The 14,539-nt window shown below is 44.5% G+C and overlaps 1 protein-coding gene across 1 annotated transcript in view; it reads left to right on the forward strand.

Moving 5' to 3' along the window:
• The window catches only part of Rarb (retinoic acid receptor, beta), a 644,786-nt gene that overhangs the window by 382,753 nt on the left and 247,494 nt on the right, over positions 1–14,539 (forward strand). The gene's annotated exons all lie outside the window — the stretch shown is intronic.

Genomic DNA, 14,539 nt, shown 5'->3' on the forward strand with positions numbered 1-14,539 from the left:
AGAAAAGCCCACCATTCTTTCAGTAGAGTGTGATTGAAAGTCAGCCTTCTCTTCAGACACATTCTCATTCACTTCTAGTAGCAGCTTGTATGGCCATCCGCGGGCTAATTTATTACCCTTTAAAGATCCAGCCGAGAAAAAACGGCTCTCAGAACAATGTTTACATTCAGAGGCACAAGCACAGAACCACAAAGAGCATCCTTTTGTCCCAAACTTGGAATATTAATCTTTAACCAGGGACTTTAACTCCCCACCCCTCGCGGGGTTTTGCTCATTCCCGCTCCTCAAAATTTTGCCAGTTTAATTTGAGATTGATTCTAACGTGTGGGAAGAGGAGGAGGAGGCTCCTTTTCTATTGTCTCTCCAAACCCTGATAGAGATGAATCGGTTCTCTCACCACCCCCAAGCTTGGAGGATGCTCTGCTTCGAGACAGCTGAGAGGAGAGTCAGCCCTTTCCCCAGTGGGAGAATCTGACTAATTAACAAGAATCCCAGGGTGTTCTTCACTGAAATGCTGGGAGGTAAGGGTCACCTAATGGTGAGCTGGCCCTCACCCCACCAAGCACCCCACCCTGAGGGACACCCCCACAAGCCTTCAAGCACAAAGGGGAGATGGGGCACACTCAGCACTTCTTCCAAGTGGACAGGGTCAGCCACTAAGAACATGAGGAGCATGGCTCAGGGAGGGAACCAGAGCTGTGTGGCCTGCCTGCCTTTGAGGTAGAGAAAGAAGACGAAGGGAAGCTATAGAAACAAAGGCTTTGTAGGTTTTTTTTTCTTTCTTCCTTTTTTTAAAGGACATTGTGAGATGAAAAAGTACTCGTGAATCGAGAGTAAACACGCACTGCTCCATGGAGCCTCCTCTCTGATGGAAACCGGGAGGGAGATGTGGATTAATGTCTTCCCGTTTGCCGCCTTAACTCCTCAAAAGCCCAGTCTTCAGAAGTCAACCCCCTTTAGGAGCTGCCTTCCCTTTGATATGGGCACCTGTCTCCACCAGCAAAGAAACACTGGAGAGAGACGTTGGCTGTTTTAAAGATGGCCGTACCCAAGAGCACCCTTTGAATCCATGCTGCTGTCCTAGGAAAAAGAATGGGCCTTGGTCTGTTTAAGGATGGTCACTTTACTCTTAGCTAAAATTCACAGATAATACCTCTGGGGTCCGAAAGGTTCCCCCAAATGTAAGATAGACCAAGCGTAGTGTGTCAGAGGTCCCCCGGAAGCCCTGAGGGTGAGGATGGTGATGAAGAGGATGGTGGTGATGGTGATGACGAATATAAAAAGTCAGCGGGAGAGACTTCCCAACCCTGTCCCCTATCGTTGATAAAGATCTCATGGAGAGAAGAGATTGGCCCTCTCGGTTATTCAAAGTCCCAGCTTGCTGGCCCTTGAGAGACAGACCTGTGTCTATTTAGTAATGTCATTATTAAAATGTATCAAAATGAAAATGTAGGTGAAGGTGCCGAATGGACTCAGCCCAGCTCCTTGCTAGCGTAGCCAGCGGCTCGCCTCTGTGTGCCGTGTTCCCGAGTGTGAGTGAGGTCACCGTGGCAGCATTTTTGCAAAATCGCCCAGAAACGTTATAGTCGCATGCTAGAAAACTCGGACCAGGCTCCTGGTAATGTTTTCAACCGTTTGCTGTATGGCTGACGTGGGAAGAATGCCTTTTATCCAACATACAACAGAACATTTTTTTTTCAACCTACATTATGTAGAACCCCAGACAAAGAAAGGATTGCCCAAAGCTGGGGCTACTCCGTCAGAAAGTCCACAGGCAGAGAAGAGCTGTGGGTGAGTGTTGCTGCTCTGTTTGCTGGAGGACCGTGGGCGGAGACGCAGCAGCTCCACTGCATCTCAGCCAAGGGGGCGGGATGTCCAGGCTGTGCACACTTGCGGCAGAAGCATATCTCCCTTTACCGTCGCCAATCCCACCACCCAGTTGCTATGGTTCCATCTCACATTCTTCAAGGCTATTCTCCATTCTCAGAGTATGGTTTGCTCTGTGGGACTTCTTTATTCAACAAGGCTCGTGTGTTTAGCTCCTATATAAAGCAGGGAAGGTGAGCGGGGAATGGGTCCCAAAGAAAGTTCATTCTTGCCCCCGGAAAGAATCTCCCTGAAAGCCCTCTGAACAGACTAGAGCTTAACCAACGTATTAAATGGAAATTAAAAAGCAAAGGTGAAGGGATAAAGTTAAGAATAAAACAATTGTGATTGTGTTGGTTCTTAGGAATGAAAGTGCCACTGAAGAGCGAAAGCAAAGGGAATGACTGATGACTGGTGCGGGTCCCAAAAAGACACAGAGTCTTGTTCACCCAGAAGGGCAGTACATGCTCCACACACACACACACACACGTGTGTGTGTGTGTGTGTGTGTGTGTGCAGGTGCATGTGTGTATATGTGTTCTTATCTCGTTTTATCACTGTGACTGAACACTGTTTCAGAGGGCTCAGTCCGTGGCCAGTCACCTCCACATTTCTGGATCCATTAGGAAGCTGAACGTCATAGTAGACGTATGTGTAGACGGTACTGCGTTCACCTGCTATTGAACAGGAAGCAGGTGACAGGGTACAAATGGCCATGGTCACTTGCATGCTCAGGTTTTATTATCAAACTGACACAACTTAAAGTAACCCGGGAAGAAGGAATCACAATGGAAGAATTGCCTCAGTCAGATTGGCCTGTTGCCATGTCTATCAGGATGTGGGCGGGCTCAGCTGTGGCCAGCTCCAGGTGATGCTGGCTTTGTAATAAAGCACGAAACCTAATGCACTGTCCACTGCACCGAAGAGCATACCTGGATAATAAAGCCATGGCTTCGGCTTCACTTCCTACCTGTGCTCTTGTCCTGACATCCCCCATGATGGATTGTGACCTAGAAGTATAAGCCAAAGAGTCATTTCCTCTCCAAATTGCTTTTGGTCACAGTCCTTATCATAGCAGCAGAAAGCACACCAAAACAGTCTCCAGGGTCAGTGACCTGTTTCCTCTAACTATGCTCCACCTTCTAAAATTTACAAAGCCTTCCAGAATAGTGCCACCAACTAGGAACCAAGTATTTTTAACCTTGAGTTGGGCATGGGGGTGAGGGTAGAAGGGTAGGATATTTCATTACTATCCTGGTTTCATTTCATTGACAAGATATCTGGACAAAAAAAATTACAAGAGCAAGACTGTACTCAACACCCAATTCTAGGTTATTGTCCATACTAGTGTGAGAAAGTCAAAGTAGACTGTTGATAGCTAATCACACTATGATGGTCAAGATCGAAGAAAAATGGCAGCATGCATACTCGCTTGTGCCCAGCTCAGTGTCTCAACTCATGGCAATCAAAACACCTGCCACCCACAGTGGGCTGGGTCTCCTCACATCGATTATCTTGGTTAAGACAATCCCTCACAGTTTCCACAGGGCAGCCCACTGCACAAATTCTCAAAGGCAGAATTGAGATTCTCTTCGGAGAGTCTAGGTTGCATCAAGTTGACGATTAAAGTCGATCATCACAATACCCAAACCATGACATGATTTAATTTCGTGGAGTAGAAGATGACCGTCTAACCTGACCTGAGAACTTATGACCATCATAATTAACTAGTAATTTTAGAATTTTTGTTCTCATCTGTATCAATACTACATTAAGTGAGTCTGATATCTCCTTGGCAAGATGACTCCAAGAAGTGTCCACTCTTTGATGCTCTGGAGACGTTCCCCCATGAGACAGGGAGCCGTACCTCCATGGCCATGATGTGAGTGGTCCTTAAAGCCTATGTTCAAGAAGGTTCCTTGATGGTCCCCTATCAAGGCCTTGTTCTCCATCTAGGGTCCATGAAATAAAGACAGAGTAAAACAAACTTTAAAACTCCATCAGGTCGTTGTGGACTGTTAGAAGTTTTATATAAGTAGAACTTATGAAAGTTGTGAATTAATGACTTGCAGAATGGAGTGAAGTGGCTGTGTCTAACACACAGCCACTCTGCTTTCTCCCTAATTGAAAGTGGTTAAAGATAAAGTAAATGAGTTCAGGCCTGTTTTCTGACCAGCAAACAGCCAGAGCCAGTGCTGAAAGCCGAGATGAGAAGAAGGGAGGAGCGTTGATGCCATTCAGCAACCCTACACTTTCTCCCCCACTCCCAGCTGCAGAGCTGCAAGCACCGCAGGCCCAGAAGTCCCTTTGCCTTCCCAGCTTAGGGAATCCTCTCAGTTTAGTTTGGATTTAAACTGGTCAAAGGCATTCCTGCCTTCTCCTTAGAGGTGTAATATAATATGAACTCATAAGAATTGTGTTCTGTTTGTTTTCATGTAATCTGAAACAGCTTTTATCAAAAGCCCAATTCATCAGCACAGGCTAATCTTGTACAGGAAAAAGATCTTCGTGGGGAATTTTTTTCACATCAGATACCCAACTTTAAAGTATTCCCCTTCCCCTTTTCAGCCCTCTATGCAAGAGTCTGTCTACCCCAGTGTTGTGTCACACAGGGGACCAATTAGACAAGAAGAATCATTCAAAGAATGTTTATCAGCATCCAAAAGTTTCTTCAGAACTTCTTTGATGTTGTCTCTGCATTTTTTACTTTTTACTGATTTTTTTTTAAATGATGGAGTGGCCTGACTTATTTTAATGCCTGGCAGGGCTATGAAGAACTGCCTTGGCTGATGTGTGTAGACATATGAGAAACATTAATATTTAATTTTTACTCTGTTTACTTTGAGCAACTGCCAGGGAGTGATTCAGATATTCAGCAGAAAGGGGCTTTTCTTTTATGATATAGTACAAAGGACAGCTGAGTGCATGCTCCTTCTTCAAAGCAGGGGCTTGGAGTCGGGAATGGTATTTATTTGTACAGCTTACACAGGGACTACTTGGACTGTGTAAACACCCATATAATTTTATTAAGAGTTGCTACCAAATCTTTTCATCTAGCCTGCGCTCCAAGCTAGTGAGGAGGAGGTCAGTGTGCTAGTCCTGTATTCCTTTAGTTCAACAATGTCTTTGTGTCCCTCATGGAGACTCAAACCTGGAGACAGTGACTTGCACTGTGGTGAATCAGACCACTACCTGATTCCCACACGGTGATTCCAGTAACATTACAGGACTCCAACCAGCACCCTTCCCTGCCTCAATACTTCAGTGCAACTCCTGCTTCAGAGCAATGCTGCAGGGGCTCCGGAGGCCAAACTTCTCAGCCTGGGGATGAGAGCAGTCTATAATGCTCACCAGTCGCCGCTTGATGCACTCTGAAGTAGAGTTGGGGCTCCTTTCTTCAGTTGTATTCAGGGTCCCCAGAACGTTCTGGGGATCTACTCAAATAAAGGTCATTTGAGGAATAGATTGGGTTTGGAATGCCTGGAAAGAATGAGAAAATATAGACAGTTCACCACTGTGGTGACTCTTGTGTCCCACACCAATGGCGCCAGTCACAATGTGTTCAGCATGCTCCTCGTTCACATTCAGAGCAGAGCTGACAACACGTGCACTTATGGAAGCAGACCTGGCGGGTGACGTTAAGGTTCTTTTAACAAAGCCAGAGGGTTAGCTCGGGTGTAGGAACTATGAGAAGTGCTCTTTTGGGTAGATCTCTTGCACTTTGTGATCAATAGCTAACATGTATTGGGCGTGATTGGGAATCGTTAACTGCCTTAGATCTTCATCAAATTCCCTAACTCATATCTGGAAGATCTTCAAGTTTTTAATGATAGGTTTAGGCCTATAGTCCAGGGTGGCCTGAGACTCACTTTGTAGCCTCTCCTGCCTGCTGGTATCATAGGCACATAGGCACACGGTATCAGCTTTAGTATGGGAAAAGTGCATCCGCACTGTCATCTATTTCTACCTGAAGTTCAGGCTTATGAATGGAGACACCCCCTATGCTTCTAGTAGAGCATGAGTTTGTCTTCTCTTGTCATGCTTCGTTGTTGTGGCATCTCAGACGGTGGCTCTCACTCCTCGTGGTTGCGAAGTTAAGCTGTGACTCTTATTATTAAACAGCGGTACAGGGGAATATCAGTTACTGTATCACGATGTTAAAAGTAGTTTGTTTCTTTATAAAATCTGCCTCCTTATGTGGAGAAAGAGGAACACTCCTTCATTGTTGGTGGGATTGCAGACTGGTAAAACCATTCTGGAAATCAGTCTGGAGGTTCCTCAGAAAATTGGACATTGAACTGCCTGAGGATCCAGCTATACCTCTCTTGGGCATATACCCACAAGATGCCCCAACATATAAAAAAGACACGTGCTCCACTATGTTCATAGCAGTCTTATTTATAATAGCCAGAAGCTGGAAAGAACCCAGATGCCCTTCAACAGAGGAATGGATACAGAAAATGTGGTACATCTACACAATGGAATATTACTCAGCTATCAAAAACAATGACTTTATGAAATTCGTAGGCAAATGGTTGGAACTGGAAAATATCATCCTGAGTGAGGTAACCCAATCACAGAAAAACACACATGGCATGCACTCATTGATAAGTGGCTATTAACCCAAATGCTTGAATTACCCTAGATGCCTAGAACAAATGAAACTCAAGACGGATGATCAAAATGTGAATGCTTCACTCCTTCTTTAAAAGGGGAACAAGAATACCCTTGGCAAGGAATAGAGAGGCAAAGATTAAAACAGACACAGAAGGAACACCCATTCAGAGCCTGCCCCATATATGGCCCATACATATACAGCCATCCAATTAGACAAGATGGATGAAGCAAAGAAGTGCAGGCCGACAGGAGCTGGATGTAGATGGCTCCTGAGAGACACAGCCAGAATACAGCAAATACAGAGGCGAATGCCAGCAGCAAACCACTGAACTGAGAACGGGACCCCCATTGTAGGAATCAGAGAAAGAACTGGAAGAGCTTGAAGGGGCTCGAGACCCCTTATGAACAACAATGCCAAGCAACCAGAGCTTCCAGGGACTAAGCCACTACCTAAAGACTATACATGGACTGACCCTGGACTCCTTTATAATCATAGATGTTAGCTTAGAGACATTGAGAAAAAAAGATCACTGCACTTCTGTAGACTGCAATAGGATCTAGAGATTCAGTTGTAGAAATTAAAGATTAGAAAGTACTTGTTCTCTTTTATCTCATTAATTTTTTTAAAGCAATGACTGTCCAAGTCTGATGCTCTTTGAGTCACTTAGAGTGCCAAAGAATTAAAGCCCCACAGTGCCTGTAGCCCAGGATCACCCTGGAGGAGGAAGACAGTAGTTGCGAATGGCAGCAGGCACAGTTCCCTGTAACTGTCATAAAGGAGGAGCCAGGCTGCTTCTGGAAGGACAGAAGCACTGTACACATCCTTATTGGCTAGGTTCCTTCCACCTGGGTGATTTATAAAGAACAGACATTTATTACAGTAGAGGAGGATGGTGATGTAAGCTGCCCTCTGCGTCCAAGATGGGACCCTGTTGCTGAATCCTGTTGTGGTAGAAGGATTAAAGATGTGTTCTCGCTGGGAGGAAGATGCCTGTAGCCCTTTTATGAGAGGACTAGCACCTGTCTCCGCTTGGAGTGGAGCTCCCCCACATCCTGATCTTTGAGTTGTAGCTTTTCCGAGATACCAAAGTCAGAGTATAGCAAGCATGGGAGAAAGCAAACACTGGAGCCCTCCCTCCTTGTCAGGGCTAGGAGAGGTACTACAGTGTTGGATGAGAGTCTGGCCATTCTCAAAGGTTGAAGTGTGAAATAACCATGACAGCTAGTTATCCCGTTCCCAACTGTGTGGAAATGGAAACATAGCTGCCTTTAAACTTGAACTGGAAATGTTTGTAGCTATATCTATCACTGATGGAAGAATAGAAATATAAATTAGCCCCAATTGTCAAAACTGATAAATCAACAAGTAATTTATGTAAACAAAGGAGTATTTCTCAGGCATAAGGAAGTAAGCTTCTAGTCCATTTTGTAACTCAGATAAACTTAAATGCAAAAACCCTAAAGGAGAGGGTCCAGTCACGCAAGACCAAGTGCGAGAACATTTAGATGGTGTGTCCAGAGGGAAATCAGATGGCAGAAAGCTAGCTTGCCAGTCTGGAGATGGGGCAGGATAAGAAGTCACTGATAATGGGCATCATGTTTCTTTGGGAATGATTAAAATATTTTATAATTAGATAATGCTTGGTGATGTAAACCTTTGTGTCTACACTTAAAATGACTGAATTGTGTAATTTAAAAGAGCGAAACATACCGGAAATACATCTCAAGGAAAAAAGTCCTGGGCTGGTATAGTGGTGCACATCCTACAGGCATCATATTAAAGCACTAAAAAAAGCAAACAAAAAACAAAGACACATTTTTGAATATATTTAGATGATCATGTGATTTTTGTCCTTAACTCCATTTATGTGGTATTTTATGTTTATTGGCTTTTATACATTGAACCATCCCTGTATTCCAGTGATCAAGAAACTTGCTCCTGGTGAGTGTTTTTTTTTTTTCTTTTATGATATGTGTCTGTATTCTGTTTGCACATATTTGATTGAGCATTGTTTAATCTATATTCATAGGAGTTACTGGCCTGTAGTTTTCTATTTTTCTATTTTGTGTCTTTTCTTGCTTTTAATATTAATTAGAGTGATTAAATAGAATGATGTAATAGCATTATAATCTCAAGCTTCATTGAAGGAGCTTGGGTGTGCATTTTCTGTTTCTCTCTCTCTGTTTAAGAAGCATTGGCTAAAGATCTTTAAAAGTCTTGTAGAATTTGTTGTGAATCATTATTAATTTTGTTGTGAATCATTATTCAATTTCCTCATTATTTCAATTATCATTATTTCAATTTCCTCATTCCTTATGGGTCTGTGTAGGTTGTTGACATGTTTTGATTTTGATCATTTGGCTGAATCTGCAAATTCATCCATTTCATTTAGATTTTCCAACTTAATGGAATGCAGTTCATTAAAATATTATCTTATAATAGTCTGGAGTTTTTGGTATCTGTTGTAAACTTTCTCTGTTTATTTCTGATTCTATTAGTTCGAATTCTTCCTTTCTTTTGGTTAATTTGGGCCAAAGATCTGGCAATCTTGCTTATTTTCTCAAAGGGCCAGCTCTTTGCAGTATACATGTGTGACAACAATTAATGGAAATGAGAGGACATGGGATTGAAAGAGAACAAGGATGGGTGTGTGGGAGAGGCTTGGAGGGAGGAAAGGAAGAGAAATAAAAGAAATAAAAGTTAACATCAAGAAAATAAGTCTTCACTAAAGCTGAACTGTGCCCAATGAAAAAATGAGGGTTTGTGAAAATAGCCCTTAAATATGCTTTGTAGTAAGAACATTAAGATGTTGTGTATGTGTGAGAGTGGGGAGAGGAAAATGGAGAAGGGGAGAGAAGTGGATAGAAAGAGAGAGATGCTAGAGGGAAGAGGAGGGAGCATGACACTTGCAAGCACACTGGCCCAATGTTTTCCATATGCTCTGGTTTTCTATGGGGGCTGGACCACAAAGCAATCTTGAAGAGATGCTGGAAGCTCTCCTCAGAGTGGCTCTGACCCTCCACAACAACGCAGGCCTAGACTCACTCTGTTTCTTAGATTTGTTTCCTGAAGGCCACTTGCTCTTTCCTCCAAGTGGGGTCTCTCTGGGGCTCTCAGCAATCCAGCCCTTCTGCCTGTCATGGTGGAAGAATTTTTTCCTATAGCTTTCTCTCTGGTTGCAAATGAACAAATCCAAGAGATGCTGACCGGAGTGCAAAGAAACCCTGCAAGACTGTCCTTCAGGGTTGCCCGGGCCTTTGCTCTGCTACCCATTTTGGTTTTTAATTGGCTTAAGGATCATCAGATTTCCTGACAGTATTTTCTTAGATACTTAGTTTGGGCTGCTCTTCACCCCCACCCCACCACCTGTTCCTCCCTCCTCCCATCCCCCTGTTCCTCCACCCTGTACCTTTCTTCAAGTGCTTTCTGCTGCTGGTATTGGCCTGCGTCCCTCAGTCTGTCAGTTAAGTTGGTGGAAGACAGTCGTGGATAACAGCAGCACATCCGGGGTGGCTGTGGGAATGAAGACCCTGGTCCTCCCAGGCCTTTGTGCCTTCCTATCTCTGCTGGTCAGTTGTGGTCAGCAGTAGCCCTCACTGCCAGGCTGTAGCCTGCCCTGCCTGCATGACAGTCATCTTCTCTTCCTCCTGCCTCTGAAGGAAGTAGGTGGCTATGGAAGCTGAGGCTTCCTTCTTCATGGGACATAGCTATGGTAAGAACTCACCGTGATCCTCAGCAGAACTGGACAGAACTATGATTAAGCTCTGTGGAGCTAGAACGTGCCTAACAACATGTTCTCACGGTGTCACTCTAACTTCACCCAGGTTGTAGCAATCCTCCCCCTTCAGCCTCCCAAATGCTAACATCTTATAAATAGGTTTGTTTCTTTCTTTTAAATTAATTAACCAATTTATTTATCCATTCGAGACAGGGTCTCGACTGTAGTTCTTGCTGGGGACCTCACTGTCTAGACATAACTTAGCCTCTACCTCACAGAAGTAAGTCTGTCTGCAGCTCCAAATGCAAAGATTAAAACTGAACGCCACCACACTTGGCCTTTGATATGTTCTTCAACTGCAAAGTACAGAATGCCGGCCGAGTGACCCGATGTGACTACGAATAGCCCCGGCTTTGAGAGAGAATACTGCTGGATGGAGTGCCTGGTGTTACTTGCTCCAAAAACACAGAGTTGACCCAAAGCCCAGACACATAAGAACCCTGTTAGATCCCCCCAGGTCTGCCTTGACACCTTACACATCTGTTGCCGTTGAAAGGAAAATGTCCTGAGATCAGCAGAGCCCTGGTCAGGGATTGTGTGGGTTCTCTAGAGCCCTGCACAGTAGAACAGCTCATGAAAACGTATCGAGTCTGACACCCGAGCCTCTAGCAAATTCACTAAGTAGGGATTCCCTGCAGGCATTTGGGCTTCTTAACTTTCCCAGCTCCCCAGGTGAGTCCAAGGTGAAGCCAAGTAATGGAGAGCCAGGGCCTTGAAACAAGGTACATTCGCATTCAAGGTTTCTGTTCCTATGTTTAAGGCAAAAACTGAGACCAAAAGCTTTTCGCCTTGAACATCCTTTAGACTGGACAAGCGGGAGAATTATCAGAGGACTGGCATTGTCCCCTGAGCAGCTAATGTGAGAGAGGCCGTTCCATCCAGGAATGCAGAGCTGGAATAAACGACGCCTATGCAGAACGTAGTTCTGCTATGGGAATTAAATATCCACAAGTGTTGAATTTAAGTCTTTTAAATGCACAGATTCTCAAAAGCTCAACCGAGAAGCCAAGAGATAGTCTCTCAATCAACTCTTAAGAACTACCTGGCAAGTATTTTGATACCCTAAATCCTGGCCATGCTGGGCTCCTCTGTCCCCAACCACAGGCTTCCTAAGGAAGCCAACTTCATTTTACTTACTGAGCTGGCCACCTCGTGCCTAAAGATGCTTCCGTCTCCACATATTTGCCTAAGCTTTTCACTCTGCTTAGCATACTCCTCACAGTCCTCCACTTGCTCCTGATCCCCAACCCCCCCCCATAGCCATGTGTCAGGCATTGCGGTAAACACTTAAAGCAGTTAATAGCTTACCTGTCTGTGCTCCCACTCTTCCTGCCTTCTCATCAGCTGGCCGACCCTCAGGAGACCCTCAGACTCTGCTCTTTCCCAGCATCTACTCCTTCTGCACATCCCATGGGCTGTGCCTTTGAATTTGCCAGAATTAAGCCATTACCTGCCATCTCTGAGGTGCCAAGTGATTCCACTGAGTTCTCATAAGAGCTGCTTACATTTATTTTCTGCAACCTCTGTTGTCCTCAGGGACTGACCCTGAATAGCACTTAGAGGGATCTCTTTAAAAGGGACAGGCAATCATGTTACTCTTTCATCAAAGCTCTTTAGTAACTTTGAGGGAGAAATCTAAATTTTACCAGATTTGCCCATTAAAAAAAATAACTAATCCTACTTCTCAAAGGATTTGTCTAAAGGTTTTCATATTTTCTCAAGTACTAAACTCTGCAGGTAGTTCACTTTTTGGAAACTGAGGCATAGAGAAGTTATGGAGTATCACAATGTGCACACCAGTCACGGGTGCACTGGTGTTTGAACCCAAGCATCCCCCCTCATTGCCCTGCTCTGGTGCTGGCAATAGGATATATTAGAATATGCTGTACCCTAACACATGTTAACACATGTGTTACATTAACACATGTAACACATGTTAATGTAAAACACCTCGGTGAGCATGCCAGCACAGCGTTTTCTTGTGTTTCTAATGTACCTCATTGTGAGTTTAGCTAAAGGTGGAGAGATTTTTAAGGAAACAGGAGAGGGAAAAGGCGGAGCCTGCATTATTTAAGAAACCAACATGTCTCCAAAGTACTGCTCCCAGGCCCAGCTAAAAGATCAGAGACTTCTTTTCACAGTCTAATCGCTCCCTAACTGAAGGTCTGTCAAACATATGGAGATTTACCACCCAGCAGGCAAACCACAGTTTGCTTGTTGAAAGAATAGTTTGAGACTGGCTTGGTGGTTGCCCTGTGCTCACCACAGACCACAACCTCTAGGCAACTTGAGAAGAGGAACTAGGTCCCGGCCTGGGGGTGAGCAGCTCTAGAAGGCCAGCCCTGCCTACAGACCTTAGGCAGGCCATTCAGGCAAGTAGCTTATCTGATTTTAACTCTAACTGAAGTGTCTCCTACCTTCTCACCTACTTGGTGACAGGGGTGGGGGAATGGATTTCATATGGTAAGTAGTAAGAACATTGGGCTTCTACTCAAAGACCACCGGAAAACAGAGGTCAACCGGTAGGATCAAAAGCATCAGGACCAGGGATTGAGGGAGGAAAGGAAGTAGTTGGTCGTTGCAAACATTGGGGCATTTGATTTGATCTTGCTGTCTGGTTCTCTTCTTGTCCCAAGTGCCCTTGCTCTTTCTCCTTTTGGGCAGTGTGCTTGACCCCTGCAATCCCAGCACTCAGGAAGCCAGAGAGCCAGAGCCAACCAGTGCGTATTAGATAGCTGGGCCTTGTCTCACCCTGAGTGACATAAGACAAATACGCAGTCTGCCACATAGGCAGCCTAAGCTGAGCCCTCTATGGATTGGATGGAGAATTGGGAGCCTCAGCCTGGCCTCCTCCAGTCTCCATTGTAAACCACTGTTATCTAAAGCAAGCAGAGGCTTGGGAGGAAAACACCCAATTATATGCCAGGAAGCCCAATGTCCTGGGTTTGGGGCAGGGGAGTGACGACATTGAGTTTCATTGATGGGGCCCCTGCGGCAAGCCAACCACCCCCCAGGAAGGCCTGCTATTCCTGTCCTCTCGGTGAACCTGCCTGAGAGGGATCCAGGAGTTATTTGGTAATCAGGACTTGTCAGCACCTCGGTTATGCAGGGTGGTTCAATCCGATAATGTGAATGGAGTCTGTAATAGGGCTGATGAAAGGGACTCCAGTTTCAAAAGGGCCTTGAATGATTTTTTGTTCATTTTCTGTTTACATGTAATGCGTTATTGATGTCATTACCTTATAATACAGCAGCTTGTTTCATAGAAAAACCAGGAATTATTCATTCTTAAAAAAAAAAAAGACTTAGCAGAAGAAGACGAAGAAAGAAGGAAAGAAAAAGACCCTGTTCCATGAGGAAAATTGCATCTGAGGGCTGCAACTGAAACATATTGATTTTTTCTGGTGCACGACTTTTTAGATTAAAATGCCAATACCAAATCCTTTCATGACCTATAGTTCATAAGAAGTTCGCATGTCATTTGCTATTATTCTGGAGGGAAAAAAGCTGAATCTTTAATGAAAACATAGTTGGAATGATGTCTGCCTTTTGCACAATTTGCATATCATTGTAATAATGCCTGGTGATGAACTAAGCATGCTCGTACTGGGTGGGATGAGTATTTGTCTTATTTCAAATCAAAAGGCATTTGTTTCTTTGATCCTGTCTTGTCTGAACTTCCACTCTTGGGGATGTGAGCAGACATGGGTGTGTGCTCTGCCCTTGAGATCTGTAATCCTGGCCATAGAACACACACACACACACACACACACACACACACACACACACACACACACAGAGGCACAGGCACACACAGAGAGAGAGAGAGAGAAAGAGAGAGAGAAAGAGAGAGAGAGAGAGAGGTGTGAATACATGCCAACACATGCAGACACATGCATGTCCCCTCACACATGCACACACACATGCACACACATGTATGCACATGTACACACACAGGTACACACATATACAGACATGCATATACACACTCACACATACATGCACATATACTCATTACTCATATACACACACTGCACATACACACATATGCATGTGCACACATACATACCCACACACACATGCAGGTGTACACACACACACACATATGCATGTGCACACATACATACCCACACACACATGCAGGTGTACACACACACACACATATGCATGTGCACACATACATACCCACACACACATGCAGGTGTATACACACACACATATACATACACACACTCACACTCACGCACATATAAACACACATGCACGTGTACACACAC

The sequence above is a fragment of the Rattus norvegicus genome, chromosome 15 (genome assembly GCF_036323735.1).
Source record: "Rattus norvegicus strain BN/NHsdMcwi chromosome 15, GRCr8, whole genome shotgun sequence".
NCBI classification, from domain to species: Eukaryota; Metazoa; Chordata; class Mammalia; order Rodentia; family Muridae; genus Rattus; species Rattus norvegicus.